This window comes from Mus musculus, chromosome 11 (genome assembly GCF_000001635.26).
Source record: "Mus musculus strain C57BL/6J chromosome 11, GRCm38.p6 C57BL/6J".
Lineage (NCBI taxonomy): Eukaryota > Metazoa > Chordata > Mammalia > Rodentia > Muridae > Mus > Mus musculus.
The window spans coordinates 102,969,402-102,989,447 of NC_000077.6; positions in this window are offsets into that span (position 1 = coordinate 102,969,402).

Here is a 20,046-nt window from a genome sequence, read left to right on the forward strand (position 1 = left end):
AACCCGGAGCTTTATGCATGCTAATCAACTACCAGCGGAGCTACACCCCAAGCCCTTCACTCATCACTCGTAGGACCTGGCCTTGCCTTCCCACTTGCCAGATGCCAGGAGGCTGAGCCCCTTCCACTCATTGGACCATTGCCTGAGCAAAACACGTTGCCCAGCTTGGGGCTGATTATGGAGTAGAGTTGGCAACCTGGGGCATCGTAGCCTGAGCCTTATTAGACACCACACAATGTTGAAAGGGGATGCAGTGCCTTAGGGTGTAGGGGACCAAGCACCTTCTTTCCAACATCTAGATCTTGACATTCAGAGTCTGCCTCTTACCACTGACTATGCAAAACTAATCACCTGTCAAGGCCTGCTCACCCCTTGACATCCTTGACCTCCAACAATAATGACCCATGCTCAACCAACCAGCCAATGTCTACCCAACCTCACTGCTCATCAACTAGGTAGCCCGACACCAGTGTGTGAATACAATAGCTCAGTAGTGGTCTCTCAACACCAAATGTCCACCATGACCAGCCACCCCAACCATCAGTAACAGCCTTCATTAACCGCTCCCCCAAATGACACCTCAAATTAACCATGGCTAATAATTTTTCTCCAGTCATAGATCTAACAAGGTTCCTGAGCATCTTCTGTTGCTGTCTGCTGGTAACTGCGGGGTTTGTCTGGCTCCGACTGGAACTAACCTGAACTTCCTCTAACTTTGTGGACTTGACCAGTTGGCCAGGAGTGGATCTGTTGGTCTCTGACCCAGTCCTTCTCCATCTAAACTGGTCCTGACTTCCATACCAGCCAGCTATGAGCAGGGGACAGAGTTGACATGAGAAGACCTCCCTCATTTCATTTTCCTGAGATAAGCTCTGAGGAATCCAGCTGTTGCCCACTGGACAACTCCAGCATTCCCTTACCCCAGGCAGGCTGCTAATTGCTAAAAGTGATAGTTCATAGAGCGTTGTTTCTGGGGTGAGCTGATCTCCTAGGGAAAGCCCAGGTTACCACACTCAGTGGCCCACTTACAACTGAAAGAAGGTAGGTTCAGGGAAGGAAGCAGAGGATGGAGGAGACTCATAAGAGCGTGGAAGACCAGCGGCCAAGACAAAGGGAAGAGGGAAGGATGAGGTGAGGGCAAAAGAGGGGTTGAGAGTTGGGAAGGGATGCAGTTCTCAGTGAGGCAGCCCTGTGAGCTGTCCCCGTCTCTCCCAACCCCTCCTGAAACTCTTGCTTAATGGAAAGCCCCATGGAGACTTGAGGGGAGCGATAGCTCATGATCGCCCTTCATCAAGAACTCGGAACCAGTGCCATTAATTAAACGAGGGAGCAGCTGCTCTGGGCCCAGGGACCAGGCAACAGGAATTCAGTCTGTCCCTGGAAGGGCTGCTCTGGCCCTGACTGTGAGCTTAGCAGACTGACTATTCTCTTCTCTGTGAGGCCTGCCCAGGAGGCTACATATGCCAGCTGTGATGTCCTGTCCACTGCCAACCATGGACCAAGCTCAGGAGAGTCCCATACGGTGAGAAGGCACTGGCCGCTAACATGCTGTAGCCAGCTCAGGTCATTGTTCCAAGCCTCTGTTTCCCTATCAAGGAGGCTCAGAGTCCCATGGTGGGCAATCTCTGGGCTCCTCCTTCCTCTCCCAGGTGCTATTTCCACAGGCCCCTGTAACTTGTCCAGAACTACAACAAGACTGGGCTGGATGGTTGTAACTTCTCCTGGGTTCTTTATTTTTCTCTTCAAGACAGGGTTTCTCTGTGTAGTCCTGGCTGTCCTGGAACTTGCCTTGTAGACCAGGCTGGCTTCAGACTCAAAAATCTCTTCCTCCTCCTCCTCTTCTTCCTCCTCCTCTTCCTCCTCCTCCTCCTCCTCCTCCTCCTCTCCCTCCTCCTCCTTCTCTTCCTCCTCTCCCTCTTCTTCCTCTTCCTCCTTCTCCTGGGTTCTAACTGCACCCTGGGACCTAGAGAGAGTCACCATCAACCCCCTGGGTAGGATTCTCACACACTATGTAGTGGGTGAGTTTAGGACCTGGAAAGCTAGCTGTCTAGAGTCCTTTCAATCCACTATTTCCAGGTAATGGAGCAGAAACTATCATGAGGGGGAAACGTCCTTCGTCATGAGAACTTCTGGATTGCAGGGTGAAGACAAGATTTCCCTGTGGATCCTTCCAGTTGCAGGTGTCCCCAAGGCTGCAGCCACACACAGTATTGTCGGCTGCAGGGTAAGGATGGGGGCGGAGATGGTTAGGATGTGGTTTCTGACAGCCAGATCCTTACTGTCCAGTGGAGGAGATGGGACTGTTGCCCAGGAAACCACAGGAGAACAGCATTCTCTGAGCCTCCACATGGAGACATTTACACACACGCTGCAAGCAGAAGGCACGAGTGTGATTGTTCCAGACCAGACCCCAGGAGTTAAAGGAAGAAAGTACCCAGGAGGTTGCAGGCAGCTGGGAAGGCTTTAGCAGGAAGCAGGGCTTTGGATTTTGTCCAGGTCTTCAGGATTGCAGAGTACAGGGCCGACTGTGCAAAGACACAGAGAAGGATAGAGCATGGGGGGGGGGTAACATACAACCAGCTCCAGGAACCTAGAGTACTCACAGGCTGTGAAGCTGGAAAAGCAGGTCACTGGGAGCCCTGTGCCCTGTCGAGGCACGATGGTTATTTTCTGATTCCCAAACCTCAGCATATGGCAATCATTTGTGTGTGTCTAAGAAACCAATGGCGCAAGATATTTAAAATGTGGGTCATCTTGGAGAAGCAGGCATTTGGGGATGGAGAATTTTTCTCCTGTATATCCACCCCTCTCTCTATTTTCTTGTTATACTACCTAGAACCTGCCCACCTTCCAGGAATCTCCTGAGTAGGTGTAGGAGACGGCCCCAGGAGGCATTAGCATCCTGGTGTCTACCTCCTGACTTTGCTTGCCAGCCCTAGGCTCAGCCTTCCTCCTCACTGTTCTCGTTCAAACCAAGTCTTGCTCCTGCTGGTCCCAGGGTTCTTCCCAACAGGACAGAAATCAATGAACAATTTGCTGCTATTTGTAGATTCTCATTTCCCTGCCATTCCCCAACCCCAGCCAGTTCTATCCAAGTTCAACCCCACCCACCTGCCTCAGGCAGAGGGACTGGCCCTATGCCCAGCTCTGGGGAGCCCATTATGAGTCCTGGTGGGATGGTTGGGGGCAGAATTTACCTTCTACCTAGGTGAACTCCTAAAAATTCAAGGTGGAAAGAAACACATGACAAAAACCCAGTAACCAGCAGGGCTGGTGGCACACATCTAATCCCAGCACTCAAGGAGCAGAGGCAGGCAGATCTATGTGAGTTTGAGGCTAGCCCGGTGTACAAGTGGAGTTCCAGGACAGCCAAGGATACACAGAGAAACCCTCTCTTTACAAACCAAACCAAACCAACCAACCAACCAACCAAACAAAAAACACACAGTAACCTAGGGGTTGAGGATGTACCTCAGTTATGAGAGCACTTGCCTAGCATCTACAAAATCCTGGGTTCTATCCCTAGCACCACAAAAACCAGGAAGATTATGGGCTGGTGCCTGTAATCTCAGCACTTAGGAGGAAGAGGAGGAGGAGAGGAGGAGGTAGAAGAAGAGGAGGAGGGGCTGGTGAGATGGCTCAATGGGTAAGAGCACTGACTGCTCTTCTAAAGGTTCTGAGTTCAAATCCCAGCAACCACATGGTGGCTCACAACCACCAGTAATGAGATCTGATGCCCTCTTCTGGTGTGTCTGAAGACAGCTTAAATAAATCTTTAAAAAAAAAAAAAAAAGAAGAGGAGGAGGAAGAGGAGAGGAGGAGGAGAATAAGGAAGAGGAAGAAGAGAAGGAGGAGGAAGAGGAGGAGGAAGAGGAGGAGGAGGAGGAGGAAGAGGAGAGGCTACAGTAGGGTTAGGAGTTCCAAGCCATCCAATGGTACATGCTGAGCTCATGGCTAGCTTGGGATAGAGGAGACCCTGTTGGGAAAAAGAAATGCATGAATGTGCTTTTATTTATTTATTTATTTATTTATTTATTTATTTATTTATTTTAATTTTTAGAATTCATTTATCTGTTTATGTAGGGGTGTGTGTGTGGAGATTGGAGGATAATTCATTGTGGGAGTCAGTTTTTGCCTTCCAGGATGTGTCATCAGGCTTTTACCTGCTGAGCCATATGGCAGCTTTGTGTGTAAATCTGTAGTTTTAAAAAACAATCCTAAACCGGGCGTGGTGGCACATGCCTTTGATCCCAGCAGTTTGGAGGCAGAGGTAGGCAGATTTCTGAGTTCAAGGCCAGCCTGGTCTACAAAGTGAGTTCCAGGACAGCCAGAGCTATACAGAGAAACCCTGTCTCGAAAAAACAAACAAACAAACAAACAAACAAAAAAACAAAAATGATCCTAGAAGGCCCAGAATTATGGCACATGCCTTTGTGAAGTCCCAGCACTTGGGAGCCAGAGGCATTTTCTGTAAGTTTCTGTAAGTCTGAGGCTAGCCTGGTCTACATAGAGAGTGCCAAGCCAGCTAGGGCTACATAGTAAGACCCCTTCTCAAAACAAAAACAAAACCAGAAACAGAAAGTCCCTCCTTGGGATTCAGTCAGAGCCCATGTGAGGACTGCTGTCAGTCTTTCTCCGGTCTGCGAGTCACATGATCTTGCAGCCCTTCCTCCTGCCTCCACATCCTCATCTGTGAAATGGGGACTGTAGTAGCTCCCGGTCTCACTGAGGCTTCTGTCTGGAGGATTAGCAGGCAATACAGGCATAGAGCTTAATTCAAAGCCCAGTGTATAGCAGGTGCTCAGTAAGCACCTTGATAACCACACCCATTGGGATAGCACACACTGCCAGGTCCTCCTCAATACCCTCAGTGCATTTGGTGGGTAAACCTAGTTTCTCCCCTTCTATTTTTCTGGAAGTTTCCCACCATGCCCCAGGGGGTAGGCGAGGACACTAGAGTGGCCTTAACTTTAGGGAATGGAAAGAAATTAAACTTTAGTCCTTTGGGGGTTCCTGACCTGCCAAACAGGATGCTGGTTGAAGAAGTTATGAAGTACCGCCCATGGAGGAGTGTCATGGAGGTACCCTAGTAAGGGACTCAGCAGCACCAGGGACATCAGTTCCTTGGGTTATGGGGAAAGCATTAGGGAGTCTGGGGCAGTGTAAGCAATCAGGCAGAGGGAGAGAGATGTTTTCTCCCTGGTAGGTGCAGGTGATCAAGTCTAAAGATTCCCTGGGTCTACTCCCACCTGTTCAGACCCACTCCCACCCACTCCCACACCAGCAAATTGGTACACAAGCCAGACACAGTGGCGCACCATTGTAATCCCAGCCCTCAGGAGGCTGAGGACTAGAAGTTCAAAGCCACCACGAGTGAAACCCTGTCCCAAAGTGGGAGGGGGCTTAGGATGTAGCTCAGTGGTAGAATGGTAGAACCATCGCATAGAAGCCAGGAGTCCCTGGCTGCAGTCCCTGGCACCACACGACAGAGTGACAATCTTTGCTTGATATAGTAGCACAAGCCAGTAATCCTAGCACGTGGGAGATGGGGGCAGAAGGATCAGGACTTCAGGGTCATCCTCGGGTATGTAGCTAGTCTGAGGCCAGTCTGGGCTAAATGAGACTTTATTTGATTTTTTTAAAGTTTATTTATATGAGTACACTGTCACTGTCTTCAGACACACCAGAAGAAGGTGTCAGTTCCCCTTACAGATGGTTGTGAGCCACCATGTGGTTGCTGGGAATGGAACTCAGGACCTCTGGAAGAGCAGTCAGTGCTCTTAACTGCTAAGCTATCTCTCCTAAATAAGACTTTTAATTAACTAATTAATTGAAAACAAACCCAGAGCCAGAGCAATTGCTCAGAGGACCCAGGTTCAATTCCCAGAGCCCACATGGCGGCTCGCTGTCACTCCAGTCCAGCAGGTCATCTGCTTCTCCCCACCTCTTTGGATATCAGGCCACATACAGTACACATGCACATATGCAAGCCCTCGCTCATAAACATAAAATAAGAGTAAATAAAGCGTTAAAAACAGAACAAGCAAGCAAACACAAACCAACCAAAACAGAACCATGCACACTTTCTTCAAGGGGCCCCAGGTGCCCAGTGCTCAGACACAGCACACAACAGTTTCAAGTGTGCATTCCCTCTCAGCTTGCCTGGCTTTCTTTTTTAACTTTATGTAAATACAATTTATACACAGTAAAAAATGCATACATTTTAAGTGTTCAGTCTGAAGAATTTGGGAAAATATATATACACGTATAACCACCTCAGCAATCAAGATAGAAAACACTTCCATCATCCCCAAAGCTCCCTGGTGCCCCTTCCCAGTCAATCGCCACCCTGCCCCCCAGCCCCAGACAACCACTGATCTGCCTCCTGTCGCTGTAGATTAGATCTGTCTTTCCTAGTGTTTCATATAAATGGAATTATGTGGTATGTACTCTTGGTATCTGACAGCTATCCCTGAGAATGTTTATGAGGCGTGTACTTAAAAAAAAAGATTTATTTTATTATTTATTTTTAATCTTGTATATATGTTTTGTTTTGTTTTTGAGACAGGGTTTCTCTGTTTAGCCCTGGCTGTCCTGGAACTTACTTTGTAGACCAGGCTGGCCTCGAACTCAGAAATCCTCCTGCCTCTGCCTCCCAAGTGCTGGGATTAAAGGCATGCACCACCACTGCTCCTATATATGTGGGGGGGATACGTTCATACGTGAGTGCAGGTACCCTCAGTGTCCAGAAGAGAGCGCTGCATCACCTGCAACTGGAGTTATGGGAGGCTATGAGCCAACAAAACGGGCCAGAAGCAGAACCCAGGTCCTCCTCTCAAACTCACAGAGATCTGCCTGACCTTTGCCTCCTGAGTGCTGGGATTAAAAGCGTGTGCCTGGGGTGTGGTGGCGAACGCCTTTAATCCCAGCACTTGGGAGGCAGAGGCAGGCGGATTTCTGAGTTTGAGGCCAGCCTGGTCTACAGTGTGTTCCAGGACAGCTAGGTCTACACAGAGAAACCCTGTCTCAGAAAAAAAAACAAAAAACAAAAAACAAAAAAACAAAACCCAAAAAAAAAAAAAAAAAACAATCTAATGATAATTATCTTCGCCGGGCGTGGTGGCGCACGCCTTTAATCCCAGGCAGATTTCTGAGTTCGAGGCCAGCCTGGGCTACAAAGTGAGTTCCAGGACAGCCAGGGCTATTCAGAGAAACCCTGTCTCAAAAAAACAAAAAGAAAGAAAACAACAACAAAAGCGTGTGCCACTGCTGCCCAGGAAGCACTCTTTTAAAAAAAAATATTTACTTACTATTTTTACTTACATATGCTTGTGTCTGTGTAGGTGCGTGTGCATGCAATAGTATGAGATCAGAAGAGGACATTGGATCCCCTGGAGCTGGAGTTACGGTGGATTATGGGGCTATGGAGATGCCTTAGTGGGTAAGGGCACTGGCAGGACTAGCGTGAAGACCTGAGTTTGAATCTCCAACATGCATACAAAACCCAAGCCCAGCAGCATGTGCCTCTAACTCAGGTGTTGGAGGACCGAGACAAATGGATCCTGTGAGCCCACTGGCTAGCCAGCCATTGATGAAACAGTAAACTTCTGGCTCAGAGAGAAATCCTGCCCATGCACGCACGCATGTACGCACGCACAGAGGCAAGCCCAATTGGATTGGATTGTTGAGACTGGAAATGCCACTCTGTTCTACAGTGTATACCTAACATGTTTAAGGCCCTGGGTTCCATCTCAGCACTGCATAGAATATATACATAAACACATTTATATGTATACACATATGTACATACACACATACACACACATATATATACATATAAACACACATATATACGTGTATATACACATATATGTACAAACATATATACATATACACATACGTATATACTTATACACATATACATATACACTCGTACACATATATACTTACATACATGTCTTAGTCAGGGTTTCTATTCCTGCACAAACATCATGACCAAGAAGCAAGTTGGGGAAGGAAAGGGTTTATTCAGCTTACACTTCCATACTGCTGTTTATCATCAAAGGAAGTCAGGACTGGAAGCAGGAGCTGATGCAGAGGCCATGGAGGGATGTTTCTTACTGGCTTGTTTGCTTACTCTGGCTTGCTCAGCCTGCTCTCTTATAGAACCAAGACTACCAGCCCATAGATGGTCCCACCCACAAGGGGCCTTTCCCCCTTGATCACTAATTGAGAAAATGCTTTACAGTTGTATCTCATGGAGGCATTTCTTCAACTGAAGCTCCTTTCTCTGTGATAACTCCAGCTGTGTCAAGTTGACACAAAACTAGCCGGTACAATCCATATATACACTTATACACATATATACATATATCCAACTGTCTTTTGGCTGAGCTGTATGAGTTTCCTGGGTGCAGAGCTTCTGGGAGCTGCAGGTCTCCCTGGGGTCTCTCACTCTTCTCCCTCAGCCCTTTAGCCCTTCTGTCTCCTGCTCCCGTGGTATACATCTCCAGCAAGATACTCCTCTTTTTCTTTGTTTTGTTATTTAGTCTTTCTGACTTTTTGTTTCCTCTTCAGTAAAGTGGGGATTGTTGCACCTGCTGAATGTGTCTGTTGCGACAACCCTGTTAATGTGTTCAAGTGCCTGGTGGTATTCCTGGGATAGGTCTGATGGAGCAATGGCTTTTTGTTTTGTTTTCTTTGACACAGGATTTCAGGGCAGTTCTGGAACTCACTCTGTAGACCAGGTTGGCTTTGAACACACAGAGATCTGCTTGCCTTTACCTCTAGAGTTCTGAGATTAAAGGCGTGCACCACACCACTGACTGGGCTGATGGCTTTTGGCAGACAGCCAAGGGGCAAGGCATATAATACAGTCATTTTGCCCCCATCATCGCTAGCAGAGTTTTGAGGGTCACAGATTGCTATGTCCAGGAGTCCTTCATCCTGTTATGTCATTGGGATGGGGACCATCCTTGGGAACTCACAACCCCTGATTATGAAGCTGTAATTGTTTATTCATAGGTACAGTCCTTCAGTCACAAGAGCTACAGTGGCCAGCCACCACCCTCCTCCTGCAGTCTGTGCAATCTCAGACACATGAACGTGGAACTCCCCCTCCCCCTCCCCGCTCCACGTGCCAGCAGTGCTGAGTTCACTGGCCAGCCTGTGCATAATTCAGAGGTTTGGTCCAAAATAGTTCCAAGCAAACCGGGCCCTGCAGATTTGGGGGGGGGGGAGGACAGGAGGGAGGAGGGACAGAGACCTTCTCCAGATGAAAGTCCACCTGGATGCCTGGCCAGGGAAGTGTCCTGAGCAGCCCGGACACTGCCTTCCTAATATCTCATCACACCCCCAAGCCCTCCCTCTCTGTGTCTCGCCATGCACACCTGCTGGGACCCGGGGCCATGACTTGTCTATCTCAGCTTCCCCAGGACACAGGCTGAAAGACATACTTCTCAGCTTTAGCCTGGCTCTCCTGTCTTCACCACACCAATCAATCTGTTGCTAAGTCCACAAATGTTTACAGAGCACTTTCCAGGGCAAGGCTGGGCCAGGCCCTAGGACATTGAAGGGCGTGTGGCCATGCTGAGAGACTCACACTTACCAAGGAGAAGGATAGTACCAAAAAGACAAAGAACAGAGCACAGAAGAACAAGCCATAGGAGACTCTGTGTGTGTGTGTGTGTGTGTGAGAGAGAGAGAGAGAGAGACAGAGAGAGAGAGAGAGACAGAGACAGAGAGAGACAGAGAGACAGAGAGAGTGACAGAGACACAGAGAGAGAGACAGAGAGAGAAAGGAGACTTCCAGCTGAAGGCCTGACCTGAACTGGGCCTGTCTGGGCGAAGGGTCATTTCAGGGAGATGAAGAGACAGTCCGTTAGCTGGATGAGCATCTGGAAGGTACAGGCCATCTGGATTTTGCTAAGATTGGCTGATAGAGCTGTGGTCAGGTGAGGAAGTCACGGGGCAAGCCTTCAGTTCTCTTTAACCTTTGCTAATTCAATAAGGACATCCGCTGTTTCTCAGTACATAGTCCCCAACATTGTATGACAGGGTGTCGACCATTTTCCTTTGGAGTCACAAGTCCTAGCACTCCCATGACCTTGAGCAAGTGACTTAACCCTGGACCTATCTTCTTACCTGGTAATAGCAAGCAGGATGTTCTGGTACATGCGTGATTCAGCACTCTGCAAACTGAGACAGGGGGATTATGAAATTGAGCCCAATCTGGGCCACATAGTGAGACCCTACCTCCAAAATCAAGAACTATGGAGAAGGCTCAGTGATAGAACACATTACTAGCATGTTACAAGGCCCTGGGTTGAACCACAGAACCACAAAATAAAATAAATAATGGAGAAATGAAATAAACTGGTCAGGTGTGGTGTTACCTGCCTGCAAACCCGGTACTAGGAAGGTGGAGGCAGAAAGATCAAGAGTCCCAGGCTGACCTGAGTTACCTGAGATCCTATCTCAACACACACACACACACACACACACACACACACACACACACACACACACACACACACCTTCTTTAAAAAGGTTTAAAATAAACAGATATGGGATGGTTAGTCTAGTGGTCATCTCTGAGACCTCAGCAGACTGCTTGTCTGCTAATACTTGAAGTAAGGGGATCATACAGATAGAGAAAAAGCAAGAGGACTTCCTGGCTTTTGAGCTGTGACGTGAGATGCTAAGCGCTGCCCCTCCCCCAGACATCCATGGGAAGGTTCTCTCCCATTGCTGATGGGAGGACTCAGTCACAGGACACCCTGGTGAACCCCTGCAGTTTGCTTTGCTTTGCTGTTTTCCTGCAAACATTGGGGTTGGCTGCTCTGGCTTTAGTGTGTGAAGGGCTCCTTCCTTCTTCTCCAGCACTGGCTCTGGCTGTCTCTCTCTCCTGTCTTCACGAATCACCTCTTCCATGGGTCTCTTACCAGCTCCCGGTTTCTTCCAGGGTCTGAGTCTACCTCTCCACCTCAGAGAAATCTCTACTTCTCTCTCTCTCTCTCTCTCTCTCTCTCTCTCTCTCTCTCTCTCTCTCTCTCTCCTGCTGTTTGGCTCCTTTATATCTCCAGGGACCTTCCTAATACTCACTATTTATTTTGGAAGTAGAGGCAGTTGGGGTGTCTCCAGAGGGTCTTTGCCTGGGAGGGGCCCAGGGCCCGGGTCCAGCCCTATCGATTAGAGAGTCTGGGAGACATCAAGGAATATGCTCCCAGCCTCACCAGTTGCAGCTAATATTAGCTCAGGAAGGCAGCTCACTGATGGATTAGGAGAAATTAAGAATTCAAATTCTGTAATTTGAATTGGAGGACCGCTGCTTGCTGACAGCTAATACTTCTCCAGAAATTAATGAGTGAAGGGAGGATGGCAGGGCTGGGGTTCATCTTTGACAATAGAATCCCCCACCCCCACAATCCAGACATCTGAAGCCCCTCACCCCGTCTCCAGGTAGGCTCTCTCTCCCAGGAGGTTTGGGGTCCTGTTCATCTCACATCATATTCTCATGCCCTCTGGGGTCCCAGAGAACTGTCCTTTTAGCTCCCAGCCTGGCTCTCTTCTGCCTGCTGGCGAACTCAACTTCAGGGGTCACAGAGGCTAAGGAGAAGTCAGGGGAGCTCACACGCAGGTGGGCCTTGACGAATTACGTTCCTCACAGTCGCACCAGATGCTGACAGTGTCTGACTCACCTTTGTCTCAGGACTGTTAGTCTATGCAATCCCTTCCCAAGGCTTCTCACAAGTAAGGTGGAGACCTTCTCTCTGCCTCTCCCCTCCCCACTTCCTTGCATCCCTGCTGTTGGAAATGCCCTCTACTGAAGCACCCAGACTCTACCAGGAAGCCTTCCCAGACTTCATTCCATGTATCAGGCTAGTGACTGGCTTCATCTCTTTTCTAATAATAAATTTCTCTCGGTGGGGAGAGGGGTGCACACACCACGTGATGCACGTGGAGGTCAGAGAATAGCCTTGTGAGTCACTTCTCTCCTGGAACCTCTGTTTGGGTCTCAGAGATCCACTCATGTCACCAGGCAGGCACGGCAGCAAGTCTCTACCCACTGAGCAGCCTCACTGGCTGGTTTGGGGGTTTTGTGGTTTGTTTGTTTGTTTGTTTTTTCTTTTTTTCTTTGATTTTTCTTCTTTGCTATGCCTCAGGGTTCTGGGCTACTCCCGAGAAAAGAGTGTCCTGCCAGATTGTTAGTTTTTGTGACATGACACTGGCCCTGCACCTGCCACTCAAGAAATGCTCAGCAGCCGGCAACTTCCGTGTTCTTCATGTCTGCTTTGGTGTCTCTTCGCCTTCATTTTCTGAGCGTCCAGGATGTGCTTGCTGACGGCTGGCAGATGCTGAGGGTGGGGGAGAGGTGGGGTGGGGTGGGAGGGGCATGGGAGACACATTTGCTCATTCAGTGAGAAGCACCCTACTGTCCCTTCTCCAACAAGGCAACTGCTAAGCCAGTGATTCTCAACCTGTGGGCCATGACCCTGCCCCCCCCCCCGGGGGGGGTGTCAAATACCAGATCTCCCCCATATCAGATGTTTATATGGTGAGGTTCCTAACAGTAGCAACATTACTGTTATAAAGTAGCAACAAAATAACTTTATGGTTGGGGGTCACCACAGCATGAGGAACTGTTTTAAAGGGGTGCAGCGGTAGGAAGGTTAAGAACTGCCACTCTATGCAATTTCTACAGTATTGACCTGGTGTTCATGGGAGGGGAATCAGAAGAAGTCCATATGAAAGCCATGTGCCTGTGACTAAGATGCAGTCCCAGGTGGCTGTCCATGAGGCTTTCTGTCTTCTTTGGCCACGTCTGGGGCACTGCCCTCGGCCTTCCTCCCACTCCACCCCCAGCGCCAAGCTCAGCCCCAGTCCCAGGCCTGCCTTGCGCCTGGTTGAGTTCTGGCCTAGCAATATTGGCTACCAGAGCAGGTTGTTTCTCAGAGACCACAGCTCCCAGTGGAATTGACACAAGTTGACACTGGGGTACCCCAGCTTGGTGGGAAACCAGGACACCTGGTAAATCTGGTAAAATGGCTTCATTGTTGGGAGGGACTTAGGGATTACCTAGAACCCGTCCTGCCTTTGGTAGATGAGGAAACAGGCCCAGGAAGAGTCCCACATTGTCAGGCTTCAGTGACTGACTAGCCAGCAGGGTGGCCCCTGGAACAGATATTCTCCGATCCCTTCCAAAGGCGCTACTGGATTCTGGATGCTTCCAGTTCTGTCTCCTCAGGCCGGAATGTAAACAAAACTTTTACTTTCAGTTGGTAAGGAGGGCTGTGAGGGAATGAAGGGCTGGGGCAAGAGGGCAGACTGGCAGAAAACCACGTTTTCTAGGATGGAGACCTGGTCCTCAGGATTCTGCCCTCATCCAACCCTCTGCCCAGCTCCCTTTTTTGGGAAGCCCTTCCTACAATGTCCTCTTTCTCTCTGAGGTTCCCCCTGGGCCCAGGGACAGGAGAAGCTTTTGGGAGGAGTGAGTCCTAGAGGCGTCCCGTGCTGCGTGCGTGCGTGCATGCCTGTGTGTGTGTGTGTGTGTGTGTGTGTGTGTGTGTGTGTGTGTCCTTGGAGGCTGAGGCAAGCAGCTCCTGCCTGTTGTCCCAGGCCACTCCCCTCTCGAGTGGCCCCTCTGATGTAGAAATTGCCTTTTCCCAGATCCAATTAAAACGGTGTTTGGAGCAAGGTTGAAATAATCACATAATCATTGTCTCCAGAAAAGTTTCTGGCTGAAGCCTGATTTGAAAGCTGAGCTGGTAATTGAATCCGAGGGCAGCGACAGCAGAGGGGCTGGGGGGGGGGGGGGCGGTGGCTCCTGGCAGTGATTATTCTGACCACTCTGTGAGTGAGTGAGTGAGTGAGTGAGTGAGTGAGTGAGTGTGTGCCCCCATTCCCATCTCACAGGCTCATGTCACAGATGTCCCTTGGAGCTGCATGGGAGGCTGCTGGGCAGGTGAAGTACCATAGCCCAGAGCCTCTGCCATCAGACTAGTACAGATGGAGGCCACAGGCTCACAGCCACTCAAGAATCAAGCAAAGCTGGGACTCCATCCCACTCTTGACACCCAAGCCTGCACCCTGTGTTTCCTGAAGGAAGGAAGCTGGAGCATCCAGAGCCACATCCTCCTTCCCCTCCCTTCCCCTCCTCATCTTCCCTAACAACCCCCACATCATTTGAGGGGAGATGAGAGGAAGAGAGAGAAACAGAGGGTGATTACCAGCTCACCCTCTGGCCCAATGATCCATGCAAATAGTGTCTACGTGTACAGCTAAGACACCTAGAGTCAGTGGCCCTGCCTAGTCCCCTGTCTCAGTGCCCCTCCTCCCAGTGCTGGACTGGGGCTCGATAGCTCATTCCTTTCTTCCCATCTTCTCCTTTTTCTTTCTTTCTTTATTCAGGAACTATTTATCATGTCTTTGCTTCATTTGAACTTGTATGGATGCTGGGATGGGCGGGGACAGACAGAATGACTGTTGTCCTCAGACAGGAGTTAAAGGATTAGGGCACACTGGTGTGTGGTGTGGTGTGGTGTGGTGTGGTGTGATGTGTGTGTGTGTGTGTGTGTGTGTGTGTGTGTGTGTGTGGTGTATGTATGTGTGTATGGTGTGTGTGTGTGTGTGTGTGTGTGTGTGTGTGTACATGTCCATATGTGTGCTCTACTAGAGTGTATTCTCCTGAGACAAACACTAAGGCCAGAGCCAGGCAGAAGCCGATGTCCCCCAGGCCAGCTGTGATGCCGGTCATGTCCTCTTCTCTGCAGCGCGTGCCATGCTTCCCCTTGAAGGATTCATTTGTGAGGTGGAAGGGTCTGCTTGCTCATTTATAATTGTTTGTGAAGGGCACTTGGCGCCCAATTCTGGATGAGGGGACAGACTCTGCCAGAAGGGAGTTGTGTGGTAAGGCTTGGCTGGGAAGCCTGGGCTTGGGGCTCCCATGGCTGGGGCTTGTGATGGATGTGAAACCATGAAGATGGCAGCCGGTGGAGCTCCGGTCCCTGTGGCCGGGATCCAGGAAGGAAGTGTTCCCTGGGCCTTGGGCACTCGCTCCCAGGAGTCCAGTTGGTCTTTTCTTATCTCTCAACCAACTCACCTCTCATCTGTGTTCTCTGCCTCCTGAAGAGCTGGTGCTAAATGTACTGACTGGCCGTTTGAGGAGGTGATGTTCTAGGCGACAGAGCCCTCTCCCTTTCCAGAGATCTGGAGGAGACCTAGCCATGGGCAAGCTGTGTGCCACCTTTACCAACTAGTGTCACCAGCTGAGCGTTCTGTCCCTGTGCCCTCCTGAGGCCATGTCCGTGGAGCCAGTGCCCTTCCTGGCATGCTGGCCTCCTGGTCAGCAGCTGCAGGGGTGAGTCACAGCTCTCATTAGAGCTTAATTAATCAATTGAGTTAATCAGACAGCTTGGATGTGCTGTGGTTGCAGATGGCAGGGAGAGAGAGAGAGAGAGAGAGAGAGAGAGAGAGAGAGACATGAGAATCTGGGCTAGGCAAGCTGGGGCTGGCCGGGCCAGGGTTGGAGCACAGCCTCGTGGGTTGTCAAGGGAGGAAGGCCTGGGAAGGAGGATGGATAGGCTGGGCACAGGCTCACAGTGGTGGCTCTGAGAGGTGACCTTTGCTGGGTGAAAGGGACAGAGCCTATGGGTGCCAGAAGCAGGACCTCTCTCCCCTCTGACTTCCTCCTTCATTAATTTTTTTCTGGTCACATGCATCTGTCTGAAGTCTTTATTTGAATGAACTGAAAAGAAAAAAAAGATCCCCCTACCCCCCCCCCCCCCCCCCCGCTGCATAGAAAAGAGGGGTAATTCCTTACATCTCATCTTCCATGATCCCAGGTTGATGAGAGCGACCCGAGGTCTGTAACAGGACGGACAGGGCCCTAGGTTCAAGGAAGACAGCCACAGTGTCTGTCTAGCTTAGACAGTGTGACTCTGGACATTTGGACAGCTGGCCCTGGCAGAAGGGAGGGGCCGAGGGAGCAAAGTGAGAGCCAGCAGGAGCCCAGTAAGAAGTCTGGGGAGAGGCAAATGCCTGAGCCTTACCAACGCCCATATGGTCACTTAGTTTTCCTCACATCTGACCTTGGTGTTGCCTTTTGAGTAGGATACCTGGGACAGTGCCAACTGTCCTGACTAAAACAAAACAAAACAAAATAAAACAAAAAACAAACCAACAACACACACACACACACACACACACACACACACACACACACACACACACAAACACACACCAACTAAAAACCAAAACCAAACCAACCAAACAAACAAAAGAAACCCAGATGTAGGATCTTAAAACAGGACAGGAGGAAGCAGAGAGCATTTACTTATGTGTGTAGGTATGTGTACATGAGATGGGGGTCTACATATCATGTATATATAAATAGGTCTGCATATGTGTGTATGTGTACATATCTGGCTTGTGTTTCCTTCTGTTTCTTGAGACGGAGTCATGCTGGCAGGCTGGAATAGTAGTCCAGATTGGGCTTGAACTTGTGGCGACCCTGCCTTTGCCTCCTAATGGCTGGGATTACAGGCATGCACCAGCACACCCAGACAGTGTGTGCAGCACACCCAGACTGTGTGTATCTTTTTAAGAGTGTATGTGAGGGGTGGGAATGTGTCCTGTGGACACTGTCCCTGTACTTGTAGGGTCCCTTATATAGGTCCACCCCATATCCACCTCATGTCTACCTCATGTCCATTCCATGTCTGCCTAGGACCTCTGTAACCTGAGATGGGTCACATGCCACCAGGCTGTCCCCCTAGAAAATCTCTGTTGAGCACTTATAGTCCCTTGGGGGTCACAAAACACCCCAACAGCACAAAAGGGGTATTCACCTTGGGTCCCAAGAGCACACCTTGGCCCTCTGCCTGCACAGGCCCCTTCCCCTGCCTTGGGACAGGAGCGCCTGTCCTGTGGCTCCTTTTTCTAGAGCTTTGCTGGCCCAGCTTGGAAGCCACTCTGCCTATGTGGCTCCTGAGCACTTGGGATGTGGCCAGTGACATTAGCTGAAATGATGTTGTAGGGTTCTGTTTTTGTTTGTCTGAGACAGGGTCTCGCTAGATAGCCCTGAAATTTAAAATCCCCCATGCCTGGCTCTTCCTACTCTTTCGGGGCACCTGGGACACTATTCTCAAACATCAATACACCATCCTATTCCACAGACAGAGCTCGTCAGATGGAATCCCTACACCCTGCAGAATGCTTCGTATAATCTCACTGAAAAAGTGTGAGGGTGGCAGAGGGTTGAGGGGGAAGCAAAGTCACCTATTTCCCTTTTACATGTAAGGAGGTTGAGTCTCTGAGGTCAAGTGCCTTGGCCAAGGTCATATAGCTAGGTCGGGGTGGAGGACAATGTTTCCTGACTCCAGAGCTGAGACAGACCAGGAGGTACCTCTCCCTCCAAACTGACATCAGCCCACCCTGGACCCCTCCTTTTCTGTGGCCCCTCAAAAGCCACCTTTCCATCTCTACGTTCTGGAAACCTTTCTTCTGTGAGAAACAGCCTGTGGCCTGTGGGGACCACTGCCTTTCCGTCCTCCAAGGGAGCCAAGGTCTGATGTCACTTAGACCAGTGGTTCTCAACCTTCCTAACGCTGTGACCCTTTAATATATATTGTTCCTCATGTTGTGGTGACCCCACAACCACACCATCATCATCATCATCATCATCAATAATTATATGTTAAATATAATTATATTAATTAATTGATATTAATAAACTATTGTTATTATTATTTTGGTTTTTCAAGACAAGGTTTCTCTGTGTAGCCCTGGCTGTCCTAAAGCTTGCTCTGTATGGCAGGCTGGCCTCGAATTCACAGAAACTGGCCTGCTTGTGCCTCCTGAGTGCTGGGATTAAAGTTCTACGCCACTACAGTCCAATTCATAAAATTATTTTCGATGTTCCTTCATAACTGTAATTTTGCCACTGTTATGAATTGTCCTGTAAATATGGCCCCCCATCTTAAGCAGTCTTAAGCAACCTACATGAAAATGTTGTCATTTAAGACCTCCCCCAAAAGGGGTCACAACCCACAGGTTGAGAACCACTGCTTTAGCCCATTGGGCCTGTGATTTCCCCCATCAAAGCTGGTGCCTTTCCCACCCCCCACCCCCACCCCTGCCATGAAAAGCTGGCACCTTTGTCACCTGCCCGTGAGGGCTGCAAGACCTGGCAGCTGTGGCTGGGATTCCCTGGCACAGATGCACCTGCTCTCTCGCCCTGCCCCTGCTCTTGCCCCTGCCCCTGCCTTTACCGCCTCTACTCCTGCTCAGCCCAGTAGATGAGCCTGGTCGTTGATATCACAGAACTGTGTCTTTAATTTCTCCCCCTGTCCGTCCCTGGAACGTGATAAAAATACCAGCATTGATCTTTTTTTCCCTTTCCCTTCTGCCAGGATAATGTTTACCCAGGTGTCAATCAGGAGTAGAATTTGGCTTCCTAATTTCTCTTCTCCTCCCTGGGGGCTGAGCATCTCCCCGCCTCGCACGGACACTGAGCAGGAATCAAGGTTACTAATAATCCCCCAGCACACACAGCCACCGAGAGCACATATATTAAAGTCACATATTGATTTATATTTTCGGGTCCCTCTGCCTTTCTGCCCAGCCTCAGCCTTTCCCCCTGCCAAGGAGAAAAAAAAAATTACATAGCTATATTTATCGCTAAGATGTTCAGTGTAAAAAGCATTGTGTCCGACCATAATTCCCAACCCCCTCTGGTCCTCTTTGGGGGGTATTTTTTAAAATAGCGTGGCATTATCTACCCATAAACATTTATCTTGTAGCTGTTGTTATTTTTTTACATTTTCTCTGAAGGCGGTAGTGAGAGATTTAAGGTAGACTGTCAGAAGAACTTTCTGATTTGATGAATGGTGGGCTATCGCCCTGGAAGAAGGGCTTTCGTCAGTGAAGGCGATCCTATTGAAGATAGGTTAGGAGTATATATAAGAAGGAAAGGGAAATAGACTCAGTAACTTTGAGAAATCACTTACCAGGCCAAGGGTGGTGGCCCATGCCTTTAATCCTAGCACGCGCAGAGACAGAAGCAAGTGGATCTCTGTGAATTCCAGGCCAGTTAGAGTTATATTGTGAGACCTTGTCTCAAAGTAAATAGATTAATTGATTAATAATAAACCAGCAGTCCAAGTAACACATTTTAATTAGAGGCTTATGGACTTGGTCTCCCATTTCAGAGCTGGGAAAAATGAGGCTTAGGGGTGAATTTGCCTTTCACTGGGGGATCTGAATGTCATATCAGTCTTGTTCACTTCACCTCCAGTTTCTCCCCCAGGGGTGACTGAATCCTGCCCCTCTGAGAAGCAGAGACAAAGGGAGAGCAAGGATCCTAGGCAGGGACAGAGGTGGCATGGGCATCACAGGCATGGTACGGAGGACCAGCTGTAGGCTGGGGCTACAGACTTCCCCCACGCTGCTCATCCCACCCAGAGCCCCTGTCACTTTGTCTACTGTGGTGGCCTTTAGAAATGTCAAACTCTTGGACTGCAGTTTTCCCAAAGGACTCTGTGAATGGAAGTGGCTGAGTATCGGAAGGAAGGGAACTTTGGCTCACTCAGGTCCCTCCCTCGCACCTTCGAGAGGCTCTTTTCACACCCAACACCACTTTTTCTCCTCACAGAGGCCCTGGGAGGTGGCTCTAATTTAGACAGGGAAAAACTGAGGCCGAGTAACTTGCCAAGGGACAAGGCAGAGCCTAGTGTGTAGTCTCTGTCCTGATTCTGGCAGGCCCCCTGGACCCCACAGTAACCTGGGCTAGGAGATCCTGGCTACCATTTCCAGATTCCTGCCGATCCCTTATGTGGCTTTCAGTAGCTGGAAAAAACGGTTCCTAATAACTGTCCTGAGGTACCTGGGCTGGGACAGGGTCCTGGAATTGTCCTGACTAGCCCTGCGCATCTTCCAGCCCTGTGAGGCTGGTTACCTCTTGCTTCTTTCCAGGAGTCAACACAGATACACACACAAAGCAGGGTAGGGGCAGCCAACTTTATTACTTTTTGAGACTGGTTGGCCTCA